We start from the raw sequence: 21531 nt of genomic DNA, 5'->3' as shown, positions 1-21531 counted from the left end.
GAGATTAATATAAATTCTGCAAAATAAAGTATACAGAGGAAAAGACAATAGGAAAAAAAAGAGAACTAGAGAGATATAGAAGACAGGGAAGAGTGCTAGTTCAGAGAATGGGGCAGAAGAAACATTTGATAAGGTAATTCCAAGGAATTTGTCAAAACTGCTGAAAGATATCAATTCAAAGAATAAAAAAGAAACCCTGAGATCACCAAACAAAAAACAAACTATACTGCAATACAGTTGTTCTCAATGTTTGATTCCAGGTCCACCATTATCAGTATTACCTGTGACTTGGTTAGTGTTACAATTTCTATCTTCCTTTCCTTCCTTCCTTCCTTCCTTCCTTCCTTCCTTTCTTCCTTCCTTCCTTCCTTCTTTCCTTTCTTTCTTTCTTTCTTTCTTTCTTTCTTTCTTTCTTTCTTTCTTTCTTTCTTTCTTTCTTTCTTTCTCTCTCCTTCCTTCCTTCCTTCCTTCCTTCCTTCCTTCCTTCCTTCCTTCCTTCCTTCCTTCCTCTTTCTTCTTTCTTCTTTCTTCTTTCTTCTTTGTATCTCTCTCCCTCCTTCCCTCCCTCTGACACTCCCTCTCCCCCATTCACTTTCTTCTTGCTTTCTTTCTTTTTCCCTTTTTTAAAAGAAAATTATAGTAACTCCCACAAATAACAGATGACATGTAATATTTATTTTTCTGGGTCTGGCTTATGTCACTTAGCATAATGATTTCCAGTTCCAACAACTTTGTTACATATCTCAGAATTTCTTCCTCTTCATGGCTGAATAATATTCCATCATGTGTGTATATATATATATATATATATATATCATTTTCTTTATCTAATCATCAGTTGATGGACACCTAAATTGATTCCACATTACTGCTATTGAATTGCGCTACTATGAACATGGAATTTCAGTTACCTCTTTCATATGCTGATGGGGTATTTCCAAATGCTATTTCCGTATGCTATCTGAATATTTAGATATTTGCTTTGGATATTTCCAGGATTTGGATATGGGTCAAGAGAGGATCTATTTTTAGCTTTCTGAGGAATCTCCATACAGTTTTTCAGGGTGGTTGTAACAATGTATAACAGTACATGTTCTCCACAGTCTCACCAACATTCATTTTTTTTTTTTTCAATTTTTGGATGATAGCCATTCTAACTGGGTTTATGTGAAACATTGTGGCTTTTATTTGTGTTTCCCTGGTGGCTAGTGATCTTGAGCATTTTTTTCATGTGAATGTTGACATTTGATTTCTTTGAGCAATGTCTGCTCATATCATTGCCCATTCCTTAACTTGGTTGTTTGCTTTGTTGCTTTTGAGTTTCTAGATCTACTTACATATTCTGGATACTAATCTTTTACTGGATGCAGTTTGCAAATATTACCACTCATTCTGTCTGTTGTCTTTTCATTTTGTTAATTGTTTGCTTTGCTGTGCAGAAGCTTCTTAGCTTGATGTAAAGATATGAATTGCCTATTTTTGCTTTTATTGCCAGTAGTTCTGGGATCTTACCCAGGAAGTCTTTGCTAGGCTAATACATTGTAGAGTTACTGTACAATTCTTAAACTCCACTGAAGGTCTGCTGAATCAGAAACTCTAGAGATGGGGTGGGGCACAACAATCTGGATGTATTGAAGCCTCTCCAAGGGAATGCTTCCTAGCCACCACTGATACAACCTGACAAAAGTGGAAAACATAAAACACAACAAATCTTAGTATATCGAAAACATTGGAAAATTTGACCAATTTTATAACACAACTCTAACCTAACACATAGGCAAATATTTTATCAAACAATAACAACTTTAATGTATAATATTTTCTAATTGCTAAGCATGAGGGTGGTCAGGAAAATAGCCGGATATGACAAATGCATCAACGATGTTGTCAAAGTTCATAGATGAAGTATTTTATATATGATCAATGTTAGCTTTTATTTTTCATGACCACTTTTCACTTCACAGAATAATATATATTTACTTGGCTGTGAAATCTTCTTTAAAACATTTTTGTTAAATGTTTCTTTGATTACAAACTCCTTAGTAGTTTTAGGATGGAGGGTTCATGTAAACCAATATCTCCTTTAAATCACATGTGAATAATTCTCCTACATTCCATAAGTTACTTATTTTACAGAGATATTTTGAACTATCTAAATTAAGTGCATTCTTTGCCAAAATTAAGAGAATGTTGATCACTAACTGATTTGATTTTTTAAGGTAAAGAAAGCTGATCATGTTATGCTTTAAACCGATCTTCACATAAACAAAGAATCAACGGCAGTTTATCTTTTTTCAAACATTTCACGAGGTAGTTGAGAGCCGACCATCCAAAGAACATTGACATGGATGACATTTAATTTATCCAAATTCAATAATGTTGTCCTTTCAAGAAGATAGAATTTTTTTCCTAAGGAAAATCTTGAAAGTTATTCAAAGTTTGAAGTAGTGTATGTGTATGTTTGTGTGCAAGCTTGTGTGCAATAGGCATAGCTGTCAAAAGATCAAAGTGAAATATAAAAATGTAGAAGTATTCTAACTAGATATATTTCATATCCTACCTATTAAATGAAAATAGTCAGCAAAACAGATGCCTTAAGTCATAAAAAGTGGAAATAATAAATATTTTAGACAGATCATGAATACAACTGTGCTGTGTGTTAGCCATCATGATACATGAATCACAATCATTTTTGATAACAATATTTTCAAAGTAGCATAGTCCTTTTAAAAAAAGTACAAATTTAGTTGATGATGCTGTAGTACTGTACATAATACATAATCAATGACATAAATTTGGAAATGAAAAGCATCATTTAAAAATCCTCTGCCTGTGGCGCCAGCACACTGGGTTCTAATCCCGGTCAGGGCACCGTATTCTGTTACGGTCGCTCCTCTTCCTGTCCAGCTCTCTGCTGTGGCCTGGGAGTGCAGTGGGGGATGGCCCAAGTCCTTGGGCCCTGCACCTGCATGGGAGACCAGGAGAAGCACCTGGCTCCTGGCTTCGGATCAGCATGGTGCGCCAGCCGCAGCAGCCATTGGGGGGTGAACCAACAGAAAAGGAAGACCTTTCTCTCTCTCTCTCTCTCTCTCTCTCACTGTCCACTATGCCTGTCAAAAAAAAAAAATGATAGTTTTTATAAGAGAGAAAAAAAATGGGAGGTTTTCAAAGCATCACATTTTTTAGGTCAAACAAGGAGAAGTAGAAAGGAAACAAAAATTGAAAAAAAAAAAAGTAGTATCAGTTGTCGCTCCCCCTCTTCGTGGAGGAACGACACAGGACCCTGCGCTGTTCTTTCGCCTGCTCGGCCCTTCCCAGGTTTCCTGCTGGTTCTTCCCGGGTTGGCTGCCAATCCTTCCACCTCCGTGGAAGGGCGGTGCCCCCTGCCACTTTCCCCACTTCCGCGGGGGAGTGGCACACCACCGGCCGGCTCTCTTGGGGGCTGCTCAGATGTTATCCGGATGTTCCCTTTAGATGTTCCTGGTGCATGTTGTCTCTCTCCTCCTTTATAGTCCTCTTCCACCAATCCCAACTCTGCTACCCACATGCCGAGTACGCTGCTCTCCTCCAATCAGGAGCAGGATCAGCTCCTGCAGGTTGTTGGTCGAACTGGAGGCAGCTGTGTAAAAGTTGTTTACTCCTCTCCCAGCGCCATATTGTGGGAGAGCAGATGCATAGAATAAGTCTTAATTCCAGTAACTTAGTCTAGTCTGAGTTGCTCCCCACATCAATAAATAAATGAAATATAATAAATATATATAAATATAAAATATATAAATAAGTAAATATAAATATATTTCCTATCTGTTAGGTTTATATATAAATGTGTTAGGATAATTTATAGTTCTCTATGTTAATTTGGAACAAGAATAGAAATTAATCAGGTATTTTCCCAACTTTCCTATTCAATATCTGATACTATGGAAAAGTGATAATCACCTGAAGGCATGGAATATCGGATATAAGGATATTATTAACTCATAGGTTAAGTTCTGATAAGAAAAAATTATATGTTCTTCCTTACTGATATAAAGTAATGCAATGGATAATAATACTGGAAGACTGTATTGCACAGAGATTCCGTAAGTTATCTTGGGAATAAAGAATGTCTGGATCATGAGTCTGTGATGAACATCTTCCTCTCCAAAAAAGACCTAAATGATAGTTTCTATGTTTAAATAAATAAAAATATAAAATATGATAATCAATATACAGCACTTAGAACACTGTCAGGCATATATTAACACTCAACATATGATATTATTATGTTTTTTTAAAGATTTTATTTACTGATTTATTTGAGAAGTAGAGTTACAGACAGAGAGAGGGAGAGACAGAAAGGTCTTTTATCCACTGGTTCACAACTCAAATGACTGCAATGGCCAGAGCTGGGCCTTTCTGAAGCCACGAGCCAGGAGCTTCTTCCAGGACTCCCATACAGGTGCAGGGGCCAAGGAATTGGGCCATCCTCTACCACTTCCCAAGGACATAGCAGAGAGCTTGGTTGGAAGAATAGCTGGGACTGAACTAGTGCCCATATGGGATGCCAGTGCAGCAGATGGAGTCTTAGCCCACTACCCCACAACATTGGCGCTGATATTATTACTTTTTAATATGATTGAGCAGATAAGCTATGTGCTACCTCAAGGAACTCTTTATGTTAATATTTTAACTGATCTTCCTGAGAATTTTATGAATGCACATTATTTTCATCTGCATTTTACTGATAAAGAAACCTATGTATAGTAAACTTAAATATGTGGCTATGACAAGTAAATTTATGTATATATATAAGCTAAATAAAGCAAGGAAATTTAAGTATATATAAAATGATGTGGATGATAGCTCATTGTACAATTCAATTAATTGTACTTCAATATTCAACAGAAGTTGTTTATGCATACTTCAAGTTTTATTACACAGAATATTATAAACTATGTATACAATGGTCAGGCTTCAATAAAGTTAAAATTTTTAGTGCTTTATATAGGCATGCCATATGAAATCAGCTTTTTGTTTTCTTGGAGTAGATGCAAGTGATGGATATAGTGCTCATTAGTATAGGGTGTGCCATTGCTTTCATTCTATTTGTGTGCCAGAGGACTTACACACCATCACTTTTGTATCATCACTGTGCATGGAAAGGGACTACTTGCACATTGGCTTACAAATAGTTTCATATCATAGTCCTCCTGCTAAAGAATCAGTCTGTAGGTGCCTGAGAACTATGTTCTCAGATCCTCTCTACTCAACATTTCTGACAGAAATTCAAGTATCATAACTTATTAAATGCAGATCACCTCTCAGTCCTAAGTACATGTTGCAGCTGTTGCAGTCAAAAAATCAAGCAAACCGGTAGAGCCAACCCCAACTTCTTGGGCTACTTTGTTGCCAGAGTAAGCAGGGCAGTTAAGATTGTAGTATTTGTCATAGCCTGCTTTGTGCTGTTATAAGAGAATATAAGAAAGGGTAACTTATTATGAACAAAGATTTTAAGCTTTTGTTTTGATAGGATTGGAAGTTCAAATTATGGGAGTCACACCTGATGTGAGCCTTGTTGCTGCATCATACTGTGGTAGAAGACACCCAAGGGAAAGCCAGAAAGTAAGCAGAAGGGAGCTGAATTCACTTTCATATTGTACCCACTCTCATCCTAATGAACCTGTTCCCATACTAAGGACATTCATCTATTCAGGAGGGCAGAACCAGCATTATCTAATCACTGCTTCATGACTGATTCCAATACATACATTCCAGGGCACATGTTCAAACCATAGTAATATTCTTAGGAAAAGAAGCTTTACCTTTGGAATGCTCTGGCAAGTTCTTGGGGATTCTAAGTGGTCCTTGATCCATACCTTGAGATCTGCTGGCTGTGAGGATGCTGCATTCTCACACAGGCTATACGAATGGAATAAGTAGTGATGGGGTTAGTCCTGAGGAGATGATGCATTCCCAGCAATACAACTATTTCAATTGAGATTATTACAGGATCATCAGGCAATGGAAGCTAATTTCCTCAGGACAAAGAAAACAGAGCCACAGGTATTCCCAGAAGATCAAACTTCCCTACTGCATTTCATTTTTTAACATAAATTTCAGACTTCAAAAATTGTTTCATTTGTTTTTCTAAAGATGTATTCATTTCTTTGAAATTTAGAGTTATAGAAAGAGAGATCTTCCATTTGGTGGTTCACTCCCCAAGTGGACACAAAAACAGGGCTGGGCTGCCCCCAACCCAGGAGCTAGGAGGTTCTCCTGGATTTTCCTAGTAGGTGGCAGTGCCCAAGGACTTGGGCCATCTTCCACTGACTTTTCCAGGCCACCAACAGGGAGCCAGCTTGGAAGTGGAGCAGCAGAGACTCGAACCAGCAACCATATGGTATGCTGGCATCAGAGGCAGTGGCCTAAGCTACTGTGCAACAGGGCCAGCCCTCAAGTTTGTTTCATTTGTTTATAGAAAATTTAAGTTATCTAATTATCTGTTGATTTATACTTACTGTAGCCTATTTTAGCCTTATAATTCTACATTGTGAATTTAAATATTTTCTTATCAACATTTTTGCACATAATAAAGGATACTCTGTCCACTTAGGATCTACTCTGAAAGTTAATAAAAATGAATTTCTCTCTAGTTTAGTTAAGAAACAAAAAAGTAAAAATATATCATTGTCTGCTTATCTGTGCTTTTAGTAAATATTGAAAATGAATACTATTAAGGATACTTGCTAACAGTGTAAGAAAATTTTAAATCATTAAAATCATTGAACAAATATAATGGGTGTTCATTGACATATGGATCAATACAAACAAATGTTCTATTGATTGGAACCAGTTAGGTTTCCATTATTGATAATTGTGATTCATTATTAACCAGTTTATTATGTTGCATTGTCATGGAATGTTGTGATTTTAAATATTAATAAGGAAAGTAGATTTAATTAGCTCTGATTGAATTTTCATGTTCTTAATACAGCTACACTGTGAAATGTTTTATTTCAGATAACAAATATTAATCATTTATTCTACAAAGTCAACCATATATTTTCAAACATGTGTTTTATTATAATTAATAAATTTTCAATTCCTGAGTTTGTTATTTTAGCATAGTTTTTAAAATTTGAGTACTCCATTCTTCCAAATATAAATACAGTTAAATAATTTAATAAATATTTTCATGAAATAAATAGTTTTCTTCTGAATTTTTCCAGTGCTAAATCTTAATTTACATTGTACTTCCTTCCATTCATATGCATTAGATGTCATATCATTGAATTTTCTAATGAGTTGACAGTTTTTTCCTGGGAATGGTTGTCCACAGATCCCAATTCCAGTGATAAAATTGCTATTATTTGCTTTATCTCAAAAATACAGCAGTTGTCGAGGATGGTATGGGAGAGGTGCTGGCAGAACATAGATTTTCTTTCTTTTTTTTTTTTTTTTTTTAGAGGTAGAGTTACAGACAATGAGAGGGAGAGACAGAGAGAAAGTCTTCCTTCCATTGGTTCATTCCCCAGATGGCCGCAACAGCCAGAGCTGAGCCAGTCCGAAGCCAGGAGCCATGTGTTTCTTCCTGGTCTCCCATGCGCATGCAGGGGCCCAAGCACTTGGGCCATCTTCTACTGCTTTCCCAGGCCATAGCAGAGAGCTGGATTGGTAGGGGGCAGCCGGGACTAGAACCAGTTCCCATATGGGATGCTGTTGCCACAGATTGAGGATTAACCTACTGCGCCATGGCACTGGCCCCAGAACACAGACATTTGAGTAAGTTCAAGAGAGCTAATAATATTCTGGTGATTGTAGTTAACAATGAACTGTATAAAATTTCTAAGACAGTAGATTTTAAGTATTCTCTGTCACAAAGTTGCTTAAGTTTTTTATTACAAAGATGAAAAATGAGGTAATGCAAATCCTGAATAACTTGATTTAGTCACTCCACAATACATACATACACCAAAACATTATGTTTTATTTTCTGACTCTTAAAAATTTTTACTTGGCAGTTAAAAAATTCACTACATAGAAGAAATCTTAAAATAATTAGAACCATTTATATGTGCATATTACATTTCATAATTATTTTTAATTATACATAAATATAAAACATAAAAGTGCTCAGTTAGCCAATATTTCAGTGTATAGTTTGGGGGTATTTATGCTTTTGCATTATTTTGCAATCATCACCACTTTCCATTTCCAAAACATTTTTATCTTGCAGAATTGGAACTTGGTGGCAGGTTTTTTGGCAAAATAGTTAAGATGCAAATTGGAATAACCACATCCCACATCAGGGTACCTGACTTTGAGTCCAGGATCTGTTTCATGTTGCAGCTTGCTGCAGATGTGCACCCGGTAAAGCACGAGATGATGTTTTAAGCAGTTGGGTCCCTGCCATCATTTGGATACTGGATTAAATTCTGGGCTCTTAGTGGGCTGGTCCAGGCCCTGGCTCTTGCAGGCATTTCAGAAGTGAACCGACAGGTGGAAGATCTTTTTTTTTTTTTTTTTTTTTTTTTTTTTTTTTTTTTTTTTTGACAGAGTTAGTGAGAGAGAGAGAGAGAGAGGTTTTCCTTCCGTTGGTTCACTCTCCAAATGGCTGCTACGGCTGGCCGGCGCTGCACCGATCCGAAGCCAGGAGCCAGGTGCTTTTTCGTCTCCTATGCGGGTTCAGGGACCCAAGCACTTGGGCCATCCTCCACTGCCTTCCCGGGCCACAGCAGAGAGCTGGACTGGAAGAGGAGCAACTGGGACTAGAACCGGTTCCCATATGGGATGCTGGCGCTGCAGGCAGAGGATTAGCCAAGTGAGCCATGGCGCCAGCCTGGAAAATCTTTTTATGTCTGTTTTTGCTTCCTTCTATCTGTCTACCTTTTAAATAAAATAAAACAAACTATTTTTAAAAGCTTGAAACTTCTACTAATAACTCAACATTCTTACTTCTCTCAAACCCCTGACAGCCATTATTTTATTTTTTGTCTGTGGACATGACAATTCAGCATAGTCCACCACTAGAATTACTATTTGTACTTTGTGACTGACTCAAGATCAATTGTTATGAAGTCTTTAAGGTTCATCCATGTTGTGTCAGGTGTTGAAATACATTTCCTTTAAAAATTTGATACATAAGTTCATTGATTCTCTCTTATGCTTATCCAACTCTGCTTTTGTATCCCTTTAATGAAATTTTTATTTCAGTTATTATACTTTTTGTTTCTGGATATGTTTTAGTCATGCTTTATGTGTTCTCTTTATTATATTTCTATTTCTTATTTATTTGTATTTGTGCACAATTTTTAACTCTTTCAATATCTTCAAGATAGTTGTTTTAAAGTCTCTATGTAGTAAATCTATCATTTACTCTTTCTCAGAAATAATTTATGTTCATCTTTTTCTTTGAATGGACCCACATACCTGTTTCTCATTTGTTATTTTTGTTGCTGTGTTAGCAATTCAATGTTTGAATCTTATAACGTGTCAAAGCTGGAGATGAAATTTTCTCCATTCTGTTGAGTTTGCTGCTTTGTGTTTTATTTTTAAAAATTTTTAAAAGATCATCTGATCTTTATATTAGAAACCACACACAGGTGTAAACTTAGAATCTTCTGTGGTCTTTTCTGAGCTTGTGTAGATATTTCAATGTCCACATTATGTACCTTTGTATTTGAATGTCATTATATTTATTTTAAAATATTTATTTATTTATTTGAAAGGTGGAGTGAGTAGAGACAGAGGGAGAGCTCTTCTATCCACTGGTTCACTACCCAAATGTCTGAAAAAACCGGGGTTGTGCCAGACCAAAGTCAATGGCCAGGAACTTAATCCAGGGCTCCCACATTGGTGGCAGAAACATAAATACTCAGGCCACAATGTGCTGCCTCCAATGTATATTAATGGGAAGCTGGGTAATGAAAGGTGGGACTTGATCCTAGACACTTCAATAGCTGGGTGTCCCAAGCTATGACAACCTGCTGGAGCACATTAGCCACTTCAAAGTTTACATAATCTTTGGGTGTCCAGGTTTCCAAATGAGGAAATGTTGGGGAAAATGGTTAGAACCTTTACATTCTTTAGAGATTTCTTCAACTAGAGGGAGAGAGACTTGAGATAATGAGGGGCCACTTATTTGTCTATACCTCTAAGAACAGAAAAAGCAACCATGATCAGAGCACAGATCCTTGATATTTGGAGGACAGGCTATTTATGCTTCACCCAAGCTCAAACAAGATGGGTGCACACTGTTGTTGGAATGAGTGCACATCAACCTGAAATGTGGTGAGAGAACGGAGATGAATAGCTATCATCACAAAATGATATTAAATTAATCACAATTCATCATCCTGGCCTTCTCATTGAAGTTGAAGGCGTTCAATAGACTCTTTTTTTATTATTTAATAAATGTGAATTTACAAAGTGCAACTTTTGTATTGTTGTGGCTTCCCCCCACAACCTCCCTCCCTCCCACAGCCCTTCCCTCTCCCACTCCCTCTCCCGTCCCGCCCTTCATCGAGTTTCATTTTCAATTACCTTCATATACAGAAGATCAATTTAGTATAAACTAAGGAAGGATTTCAACAGGCTGCCCTCACACAACCACACAAGGTTTAGGGTATTGTTCGACTAGTAGTGTTGTTTTTAAGTTTCATAGTAAAATACATTAAGGACAGAGATCCTACTTGGGGAGCCTGTACCCAGTGAAAACCATTGTTGATTTAACAATTGGCATTCTTATTTATGACGTCAGCAATCACCCGAGGCTCTTGCCATGAGCTGTCTAGGCTATGGAAGCCCCTTGAGTTCACCAACTGTGAACTTATTTAGTCAAGGCCATATCACAGTGGAGGTTCCTTCCTCCATTCAGAGAAAGGTGCCTCCCTCCTTGATGGCCTGTTCCTTCTGCTGGGGTCTTGTTCACCAGGATCTTTCATTTAGATTGTTTTTGCCATTGTTCCATGCCTGTGAGACTCTCATGGGCCTTTTAGCCAGATCTGAATGCCCCAAGGGTTGATTCTGAGGCCGTAGTGCTGTTTTGGGCGTTTGCCATTCTATGAGTCTTCTGTATGTCCTGCTTCCCCTGCAGGATCATTCTCTCCCTTATAATTCTATCCTTCATTATTTGCTTACACTGGTCTTGTTTGTAAAATCTCTTTGACACTTTCCCTATGTTTTTGATCGGTTGTGTACTTATACTTATCACTTTACCAAGTGTGCTGGCATTGGTACATGCCTCCTTGATAAGATTGAGTTGAAATCCCTTGGCACATTTCTAGTTCCACCATTGGAGGTAAGTCAGAGTGAGCCTGTGCCAACCTATATATCTCCTCCCTCTCTTATTCCCACTCCTATGTTTAACATAGATCACTTTTCTGTTAATTTTTAAACACCTAAGAATGATTGTGCATTGATTACAAAGTTCAACAAGTGGTATTAAGTAAGAACAAACAAAGCAACAACAACAACAACAACAAAAATACTAAAAGGAATAAAATAGTCAGTTGTTCCTCAACAGTCTAGACAAGGGCTGATCAAGTCATTCTCTAATAATGTCCATTTCACTTCAATGGGTATCATTTTAGATGCTCGTTTAGTTGCCATCGATCAGGGAGAACATATGATATTTGTCCCTTTTGGACTGGCTTACATCACTCAGGATGATATTTTCCAGCTTCCTCCATTTTTTTGTAAATGCCCGTATTTCATTGTTTTTTACTGCTGTATAGTGTTCCAGAGAGTACATATCCCATAGTTTCTTTATCCAGTCATCCATTGATGGACATTTAGGTTGCTTCCATGTCTTAGCTATTGTGAATTGAGCTGCAACAAATATGGAGGTGCAAATGGCTCTTTTTTTCTCCCCTTTAATTCCATTTGGGTAAATTCCAAGGAGTGGGATGGCTGGGTCCTGTGCTAATGTTACATTCAGATTTCTGAGGACTCTCCAAACTGTTATCCATAGTGGCTTTACCAGTTTGCATTCCCACCAACAGTGGATTAATGTCCCTTTTTCCCCACATCCTCACCAGCATATGTTGGTGGTTGATTTCTGTATGTAAGCCAATCTAACTGGAGTGAGGTGAAACCTCATTGTGGTTTTGATCTGCATTTCCCTTATGGCTAGTGATCCTGAGCATTTTTTCATGTGTTTGTTGGCCATTTGGATTTCCTCTTTTGAAAAATGTCTGTTAAGGTCCTTGGCCCATCTTTTATTGGGTTGTTTGTTTTGATTCTGTGGTGTTTCTTGATCATTTTATAGATTTTAGTTGTTAATACTTTATCTGTTGTGTAGTTTGCGAATAACGCCTCCCATTTTGTTGGTTGCCTCTTCACTTTCCTGACTGTTTCCTTTGCTGTAAAGAAGACTTTTCAATTTGAGGTAATCCCATTTGTTTATTTTATCTTTGATTACCGGTGCCTCTGGGGTCTTCTCCAGGAATTCTTTGCCTGTTCCAGTATCTTGGAGGGTTTCCCCTATGCTATCAATTAGTTTCACGGTGTTGTGGCGCAACTCTAGTTCTTTGATCCATGTTCAATGGATTTTTGTATAAGGTGTAAGGTAGGGGTCTTGCTTCATACTTTGACATGTGGACATCCAGTTTTCCCAGCACCATTTGTTGAAGAGGCTGTCCTTGTTCCAGGGGTTGGTTTTAGGTCCTTTGTCGAATATGAGTTGGTTATAGATGTTTGGATTGATCTCCGGTGTTTTTATTCTGTTCCATTGGTCTATCCATCTGTTTTTGTACCAGTACCAGGCTGTTTTGATTATAACTGCCCTGCAGTATTTCTTAAAGTCTGGAATTGTGATGCCTCCAGCTTTGTTTTTATTATAAAGTATTGCTTTAGCTATTCGAGGTCTCCTGTGTCTCCATATGAATTTCAGCATTGTTTTTTCTAGGTCTTTGAAGAATGACTTTGGTATTTTGATTGGTATTGCATTAAACTTGTAGGGGGAATGGACATTTTGATGATATTGATTCTTCCAATCCATAAGCATGGCAGGTTTTTCCATTTTTTTGTGTCGTCTTCTATTTCTTTCTTTAGTGTTTGTAATTTTCATCATAGAGGTCTTTGACATCCTTGGTCAAATTTATTCCAAGGTACTTTATTGTTTTTGTGGATATTGTGAATGGGATTGATCTTAGAAGTTCTTCCTCAGCCACAGCATTATCTGTATATACAAAGGCTGTTGATTTCTGAGCGTTGACTTTGTATCCTGCTACTTTACCAAACTCCTCTATGAGTTCCAATAGTCTCATTTTTTCTTTTTTTTACTTTTATTTAATGAATCTAAATTTCCAAAGTACAGCTTATGAATTACAATGGCTTCCCCCCCACATAACTTCCCTCCCACCCATGACCCTCCCCTCTCCCGCTCCCTCTCCCCTTCCATTCACATCAAGATTCATTTTCAATTCTCTTTATATACAGAAGATCAATTTAGCATATATTAAGTAAAGATTTCAGCAGTTTGCACCCACACAGAAACACAAAGTGTAAAATACTGTTTTAGTACTAGTTATAGCATTAATTCACAATGTACAGCACATTTAGGACAGAGATCCTACATGAGGAGTAAGTGCACAGTGACTCCTGTTGTTGACTTTACAAATTGACACTCTTGTTTATGGCTTCAGTAATCACCCTAGGCTCTTGTCATGAGCTGCTAAGGGTATGGAGGCCTTTTGAGTTCGCCGACTTCAATCTTATTTAGACAAGGTCATAGTCAAAGTGGAAGTTCTCTCCTCCTTTCAGAGAAAGGTACTTCCTTCTTTGATGACCTGTTCTTTCCACTGGGGATCTATCTTTCTTTTTTTTTTTTTTTTTTAGTAAATATAAATTTCCAAAGTACAGTTTATGGATTACAATGGCTTCCCCGCCATAACTTCCCTCCCACTTGCACCCCTACCATCTCCTGCTCCCTCTCCCATTCCATTCACATCAAGATTCATTTTCAATTCTCTTTATATACAGAAGATAAGTTTAGTATATATTAAGTAAAGATTTCATAAGTTTGCACCCACACAGAACACAAAGTGTAAAATATTGTTTCAGTACTAGTTATAGCATTACTTCACATTGGACTACACATTAAGGACAGATCCCACATGAGAAGTAAGTACACAGTGACTCCTGTTGTTGACTTAACAATTTGACACTCTTGTTTATGGTGAATAAGTTAGTATTCTTTTTTTTGACTTTTTATAACTTTTATTTAATGAATATAAATTTCTAAAGTACAGCTTATGGATTACAATGACTTCCCCCCCATAACGTCCCTCCCACCCGCAACCCCCCCCCTTTCCCACTCCCTCTCCCGTTCCATTCACATCAAGATTCATTTTCGATTCTCTTTATATACAGAAGATCAGTTTAGCATACATTAAGTAAAGATTTCAACATGTTGCCTCCACACAGAAACATAAAGTGAAAAATACTGTTTGAGTATTAGCTATAGCATTAAATCACAATGTACAGCACACTAAGGACAGAGATCCTACATGAGGAGTAAGTGCACAGTGACTCCTGTTGTTGACTTAACAAATTGACACTCTTGTTTATGGCATCAGTAATCACCCTAGGCTCTTGTCATGAGCTGCCAAGGCTATGGAAGCCCCCTGAGTTCACCGACTCTGATCATATTTAAACAAGGCTAAGGTCAAAGTGGAAGTTCTCTCCTCCCTTCAGAGAAAGGTACCTCCTTCTTTCCACTGGGATCTCCCTCGCGGAGATCTTTCATTTAGTTTTTTTTTTTTTTTTTTTCCCCAGAGTGTCTTGGCTTTCCATGCCTGAAATACTCTCATGGGCATTTCAGCCGGATCCGCATGCCTTAAGGGCTGATTCTGAGGCCAGAGTGCTGTTTACTGAATTGAGACTGTGAAAAAAGAGATGGTGGGGGAGAGAACTCACGGAATTCACGTGAGTACTCTCCAGAGACACTACAATTCCGTAACTTTGGCAACCCAGTGGGAGACTGAAGGAGAATTTGAGCCCACTCTGAGGGCAGAACAGATTCCCTGTGTGGTCCTTGGGAAAGAGCTTCCAATCTCTGGCTCCTGTGGGTATATCATTTGCCTGCTAACTACCTCCAATAGTCCCTTATATGAATATATTGGGTTGCCTATATATAGTATCATGTCTTCTGCAAATAGGGATAGTTTAACTTCCTCCTTCCTCATTTGTATCCCTTTGATTTCTTTTTCTTCCCTGATGGCCCTGGCTAACACTTCTAGGACTATATTTAATAGCAATGGTGAGAGTGGGAATCCCTGTCTGGTGCCAGTTTCCAACAGACTCTTGAATTCCAAATTAGTTACATCAGAGTTATTGCCAATGTAGCTGCTGTCAAGTTCCTACTTCACAATCTTGACTCTCCTTCATGGTAAATACTATATTTTAATAAAGATTTCATTTAAAACATCATAAGAAATCTTTTAGAATAGATCACACTTAATCTAGAATAGGGATACAGTGATTAGGAATTAACCAGATAAATGATGTGAAGAATATTCAACTAAAAAATCATTGTGCAAAATAATAGAAGATATAAAAGCTGAAAAAAGTAAAGAACAGTCGGGTTTAGTTTTAGGGAAAAGAGAAGCCTTGTAACTGATTCTAAAGTATTTGAATAATAGGATAAGGACTTATCAGTGATTGAAGTTTGTGTTTTCAAGTTGACTGGCAGAAAGCAAAGGTATGTGTTCTATTATAAATATAGGAAAGAAATAACAAAAAATAGCTGTGAGTATTTAGATAGTTGTATTATTCAAGAGATATTCATTCTTGATTAGCATTTAAAACAAATGATTACAAAAATAAGACTTATTGTGCAGATTTCTGGCTTGGGAAAATAAATAAGCCTTTTGAAGACAAGAACACTAGCTTAGGGGAAAAATGGTACTCCAGGTTTGAAAATGCTGCAAAGCCTACTGACATGGAAGATTTAACATATAAAGTGATGGGAGAAGACTGCCTTGGATGAAAGTTGAAGGATATGACTTTTCTGTGGTATGAACCTCAGGAAATCACACGAAGAAAACTGCAGAAATGATTGATGGATACTGAGGAAGCCAGGAAAGTGAGGGAAATTTGAATAACAGATATTATGGGCACAATTAAGTTCAAAATGCTGTCAAACAGAGAAAAGAAAGGAGTTGAATAATCTAGAAACTGGCCCCCTGCCACACATTCAGTCTGCATGCACACTGGCAGTTGGTTGAACACTGCAAGTTTATTTTCTCTGAATAACTTCTACTGACTGTGAGTTTGTATTCTGTCTCCTCTCTGTTTTGCACCCTGTATCTTACATTTGGTGCACCGAGTGAGAAGGTGAGTGGAGGATCCAACCTCTAGGTAAGAGTTGTGACTCCCTTCTCCCCTTCTTCTGAACTCTTTGCAAACTCTTTCTGTCTCTGTGGCAACTGGAGTGAGGAACACGAGTGACTGTTGAGTGTCAGGCACTCATTGGCTACCTGTGCAACCGGGGGCTGATCTGTTCCTGACACACTGAATCCCTGCCCGCTTTTACTTGCTCTTTCCTATCATCTCCATTTTCCTTTCAAGAGAGAGACCGTGGATGTGTGGGACTGAGAATAACCTGTCAGAAGACTCAGAGCTTCTGGCCAGGGCCACTCTCTTCCTTAGATGAAGATCGGACCCCAATATCCTGACAGGATATCCAAGAGTCTATCTCCCTTTCTACTTTCATTGCTGACCTGGCTTCTCCTGGGTAGCAGGGGGGGTGCAACTTCCAAGTATCCCCGGGCTGTTCTTGGAGTGACCCAGGCAGGCCTGGGATATACTTCTCCAAAACCTCCCAAACAAGTGAGATCCACCTTTGTCACTCACTTTTTCTCACTATCACTTGTACTTTCTCATTTCCCTATGAATTTACAGCCAGAGCCCTTTGCCAGATCTCATTGCTGCATTCAATATGTCCTTCCAAGTTCGCATAGAGGAAGGAGGCCTGGACCCTCCTCTTAAATTTTCTACTTCCACACCCCTCCTTTTCCCCCCTCCAGCTGAGAAGCCTGCATCTCAGGAACACCACCTTTGCTTACTCCATCCCCCTCTCTCTAGTCTCTCCTCCTTTTCCAGCCCACCAGTGGAGGTAGAGGCAGTTGCACCCCTCCATCCTCTTCTTGCTAAAAGTCTCTATGCAGTTCACCTCGAGGAAGAAAAAACTCTCTGTTAGCCTTCCATCCTGCTGTTCCCTCCTTCATTGCATACTCTCTGTGACCCTGACCTTGCAGAAGACCTTCTGTCCTACCCACCTTGGTACCTTCCTGAGCCTCAGTCTCCTCTCTGACTGACCCACCTAATTCCCCATCTGATCCCAACCCGCCTCCTTCCAACCTGCCTCCTCCTGATACCTGTATCCTCCTCACACACACTCCCGAGCTTTACAACCCAAATCCCTCCTCCCCTTGAGGGAAGTGGCTGGAGTGGAAGGTCTGGTTAGGGTCTTTGTGCCCTTCTTTCTATCAGACCTCAGTGAGATTGAGGAACAACTGAGCTCATTTTCAGAGAATCCCTCCAAATATCATAAGGGATTTCTTCGCTTGATTCAGTCCTATAGCTTAACCTGGAATGATCTCTATTTTGTTCTGTCCTTTACCCTAACTGCAGATGAATTTGAATGAATCAGGCCTGCTGCTGAGCAGCATGCAGATGAGATGCACCACCAGACCCCAGACAGATACCCAGAGGCTGCTTGAGTCATCCCCAGAGCCAACGCTAACCCAAATTGGACTTACCAACCCAGGGACCCAGGGCTACAGGCCTGAGAACACATGATCTCATGTGTGTTGGTGGCTATGAATAAGAACAACCATAAACAAGTTAATTATGAAAAGATCTGAGAGTTCAACAAGGACTCCAATGGCAACCTACTGTATTTATGGCCCACTTAACAGAGGCAATGACAAAGTATACTAACACTGATCTCAATTCCTCAGAGGGATGGCTGTTTTTTAAATACCCACTTTATGTCCCAGTTAGATCCAGATATCTGTCACAAACTAAAAACCTAAAGATGGGCCACAAGCCCCCCAGAGGGACCTCATAGATGAGGCTGTTCATGTTTTCAACAATAGAGATGACGAATTAAGGACTCAGAAGGAAACAAATAGAAAACTACAGTTTCAAATGCTTGCCTCTGTAATCCACCAAGACCCCAGTCCCAAGCCAAGTCCCACCCTCAGGGGCTCTGTTATCGATGTGGCAATACTGGGAAATGAGCCAAGGCCTGCTCCAACTCGAAGTCCACCTCAGTTCCAGGCTCTAGCTATCCTGGAGCCTGTATTAAATGTGGCAATACTGGACATTGAGCCAGGAGCTGCCCCTACCTGAGGCCTCCCCCCGCCTTGTGTCTCAAGTGCAGACAATGTGGTCACTGGAGGCTGGACTGTACCAGGGAGGGAAACCCCCTTTCTGGAATAGCTGTGTACTCAAACCCCTCTATCACAGGACATCTCATCTCTGTTAAACTTAACAGAACGAGGAGGCACAGGTTCCAAGTCCCCATCACAGATGAGCCCACGGACCTGAGAGTAATAGGGACAGTGTCAGGTAACTGAGTTTCTTTCTTGGTGGACACGAGGGCTCGTTTATCCATTTTAAATGAATATTGTGTCCACTCCTCCCTTCCTCAGTCTCTCTTGGTGTGAAATGTCTTATGAAATGCTTAATAAGACCCCTCCCTTATATTGCTCTTTCACAGATATTACTCTGCTTTCTTATCTCATTCTTCCTAACTGGCCCACCACTCTCTAGGAAGGGAGCTTCCTCATCACTTGGGGGCATCTATCTCCATTCTCACCAGGGATAAAACACAAACCTTTATACTTCACATTATGATCCTTCTTCTTTCCACCTCTCCACCCCAGACTCCCCCACTTCCCTTAGTTAACCCTGTAGTTTGGGATACATCCCACCTGTAATCACCACTTAACATACTCTTGTTCACATCTCCCTAAAAGATCCTACAAAAACTATTGCTGTTCCTCAATATCTTTTAAGCCCAGAAGGCCATAGAGGTCTAAAACGTATTATAGACCACCTCCTCCTAGCTAACATATTCATTCCTACCCACTCTCCCCATAACACATCAGTACTTCCTGTCAAAAAACAAGTTGGCTCTTATCACTTAGTACAGACCTCTGGTGTTTTAATACCACTGTTGATCCCAGTTACCCCTAAACTCTCCTCTCCCGGATACCCCTTACAACTTATTTTCTTTCTGTCATGGACCTAAAAGATGCCTTCTTCACAATTCTTCTTGACACATCTTCCCAACCACTCTTTGCCTTTACCTGGTCTGACCTCGATACTTATCTTACTTGACAGTCAGCTGGACAGTGTTACCCCAAGGTTTCTGGGTCAGTGTGCACTTCTTTGGACAAGCCCTCCAGGCAGATATGATTTCTAGTTAATTTTTCACCCAGCAACCTTCTTTGATGTGTGATGATCTTCTACTCTGTAGCCCCTCTGAGAGATCTCTCTCTCTAACATACCACTAATCTTTTGAACTTTCTAGCTCAAAGCTACCAAGGACAATCTAGATGAGCCCTTGCAAGAGACCTCCCCCATAGAGACTCCATCCCAAATTCTTAAGCTCTTCTACAAGTATCCACCCTGAGCCTTTCTAACCCACTTAAACCACCAATCCTCTATATCTATAGCTCTAAGGCACAAGCACTTTGTCTCCTGGCTCAAAAGACGAGGCTCTAGTACACCTGTGACTGTTTTCTCCAAACAGTTGGATGGGGTTTATCAAGGTTGGCCCCAATGCCTAATGGTGCTGGCCATAGCAGCCCTTCTCATACCTGAGGCCCAAAAGCTAACCCTTTATCAGCACTTACAAATTTGGTCCTTCTATGTGTTGCAAGACCTCCTTTAGCCACTGGTATTTTCAATCTATATTGAAATCTCATCTCAAACCTAAGTTCTTCAGTCTACCCTTCTCCAACCCACTGTTACTTTTCATCATTGCTCCTCTCTTAATCCAGCTACAATCCCCCACTACCCTCTCTGATCCCCTCGAACCCCATTTCTGTCCTAACATTCTTGATTTTTCCCTGACTACATGTTACCACCTCACAGATACACCTATTCCCAAAGCCTCTGATTGGTTCATTGATAGCAGTGCTTCTAGAACTCCCCTTCTTTCTGCTGGAATACACAATAATTGAGAGGTACTATGATGATAGCCCCTCTTCTTCTCCCTGTAGGGTCACAGAGCTGGGCCCCTACCTTGAGGCACTACCTCCCAACAGGCTGAATTGTTAGCCTTGATTTGAGCCTTCACTTTAGCCAAAAGACAGTTTATATACACACATAATCCTGATATGCCTATAATATCATCCACTCCAATGCACAGATACGACAATAAAGGGGCTTTCTGACAGCCCGGGGGCCCCAATAATAAATGGCAAGCTATTTAAAGCTCTTCTTGATGCTGCCCAGCTGCCAAAAAAAGCTGCTATTATTCACTGCAAAGCCCACCAGAAAGATAAAAAATACCTATCTGAAGTTACCAACCAAGTTGATCTGACAACTAAAGCGGGGGCTCATGAAGAAACAATCCCATCTTTTCTCTTTAATTTAGCTCCTGTATACTCAGAAATCTCTCAGTTCCAACAAGGGGCATCTAGGAAGAACTCAATGTGGTTTCTGTAAGAAAAACCAATACTCTTCTTTTCTCAAAGTTACCTTTCTAAAAAACCTCTACTTTCTCTATTACTCAAACTCAAACTCTCCTTTTCACTTCCTGAGATCAGACATACACCTAACTCCTGCCGTATGAGAAACATTGCATAACTTATCTCAGGCATGTAGTATCTGCCAAACCGCTAACCCCAATTCTAATATTTGGTCACCCCCATATCCCACTCAACAGGCCTACAGATCATTTTCAGAGGAGCACTGGTAAATTCACCTATATGCCACCAGTTAGGTGAACACGTTACCTTTTGCTTATGGTGGACACCTTCTTGGGTTGGGTGAAAGCTTTCACTACTACTAATAAAGGAGCTTCCACCTTTTCCTCTATACTATTAAATGATATTATCTGAAGATTTTGATTACCAGCTTCCTTTCAATCAGATAATAGACTGGAGTTTTCCTCTCAAATTATTCAAATAGTATCTGCCTCTCTTCATATCTCATGGCATTTTCACATTTCCTATCAACCCCCTCTTCAGGAAAAGTATAACAGATGAATATAATTTTAAAACAGGCTGTGACTACACTCTCCACCCAGATCCACTTAGACTGGGTAAAGCTTCTTCCTTTAGATCTGTTAAGAACTAGATCTCTTCCCCAGAAAACATTAATGCTTAGCTTGTTCAAAATTCTCAGTGGAAGACTTCTTGCATCTAACTTTCCTCCCCTCTAAAATTCTTTTTTTAAAAAAATATTTATTTATTTATTTATTTGAAAGGCAGAGTTACAGAGGCAAAGGCAGAGAGACGGAGAAGTCTTCCATCACTGGTTCTCTCCCCAAATGGCCACATCAGCCAGAGCTGGGCTGATCTGAAG

The 21531-nt window shown here is 39.3% G+C and overlaps 1 long non-coding RNA gene across 2 annotated transcripts; it reads right to left on the bottom strand.

The window, feature by feature from the left end:
- Positions 1 to 693: 693 nt before the first annotated feature.
- LOC127491582 (uncharacterized) lies at positions 694 to 20212 on the bottom strand. 2 transcript variants are annotated; one of them, XR_007920329.2, is made up of 3 exons: positions 19854 to 20212; positions 5805 to 5901; positions 694 to 1677 (listed from the first exon to the last, which is right to left on the bottom strand). It is a non-coding gene; the product is annotated as an uncharacterized lncRNA (long non-coding RNA). The 2 variants fall into 2 exon arrangements; XR_007920328.2 differs by lacking the exon at positions 19854 to 20212 and adding an exon at positions 10525 to 10643.
- Between the last annotated feature and the right edge of the window lie 1319 nt (positions 20213 to 21531).

The sequence above is a fragment of the Oryctolagus cuniculus genome, chromosome 3, assembly GCF_964237555.1.
Source record: "Oryctolagus cuniculus chromosome 3, mOryCun1.1, whole genome shotgun sequence".
NCBI lineage: Eukaryota > Metazoa > Chordata > Mammalia > Lagomorpha > Leporidae > Oryctolagus > Oryctolagus cuniculus.
This window is presented reverse-complemented; position numbering and strand designations above follow the sequence as displayed.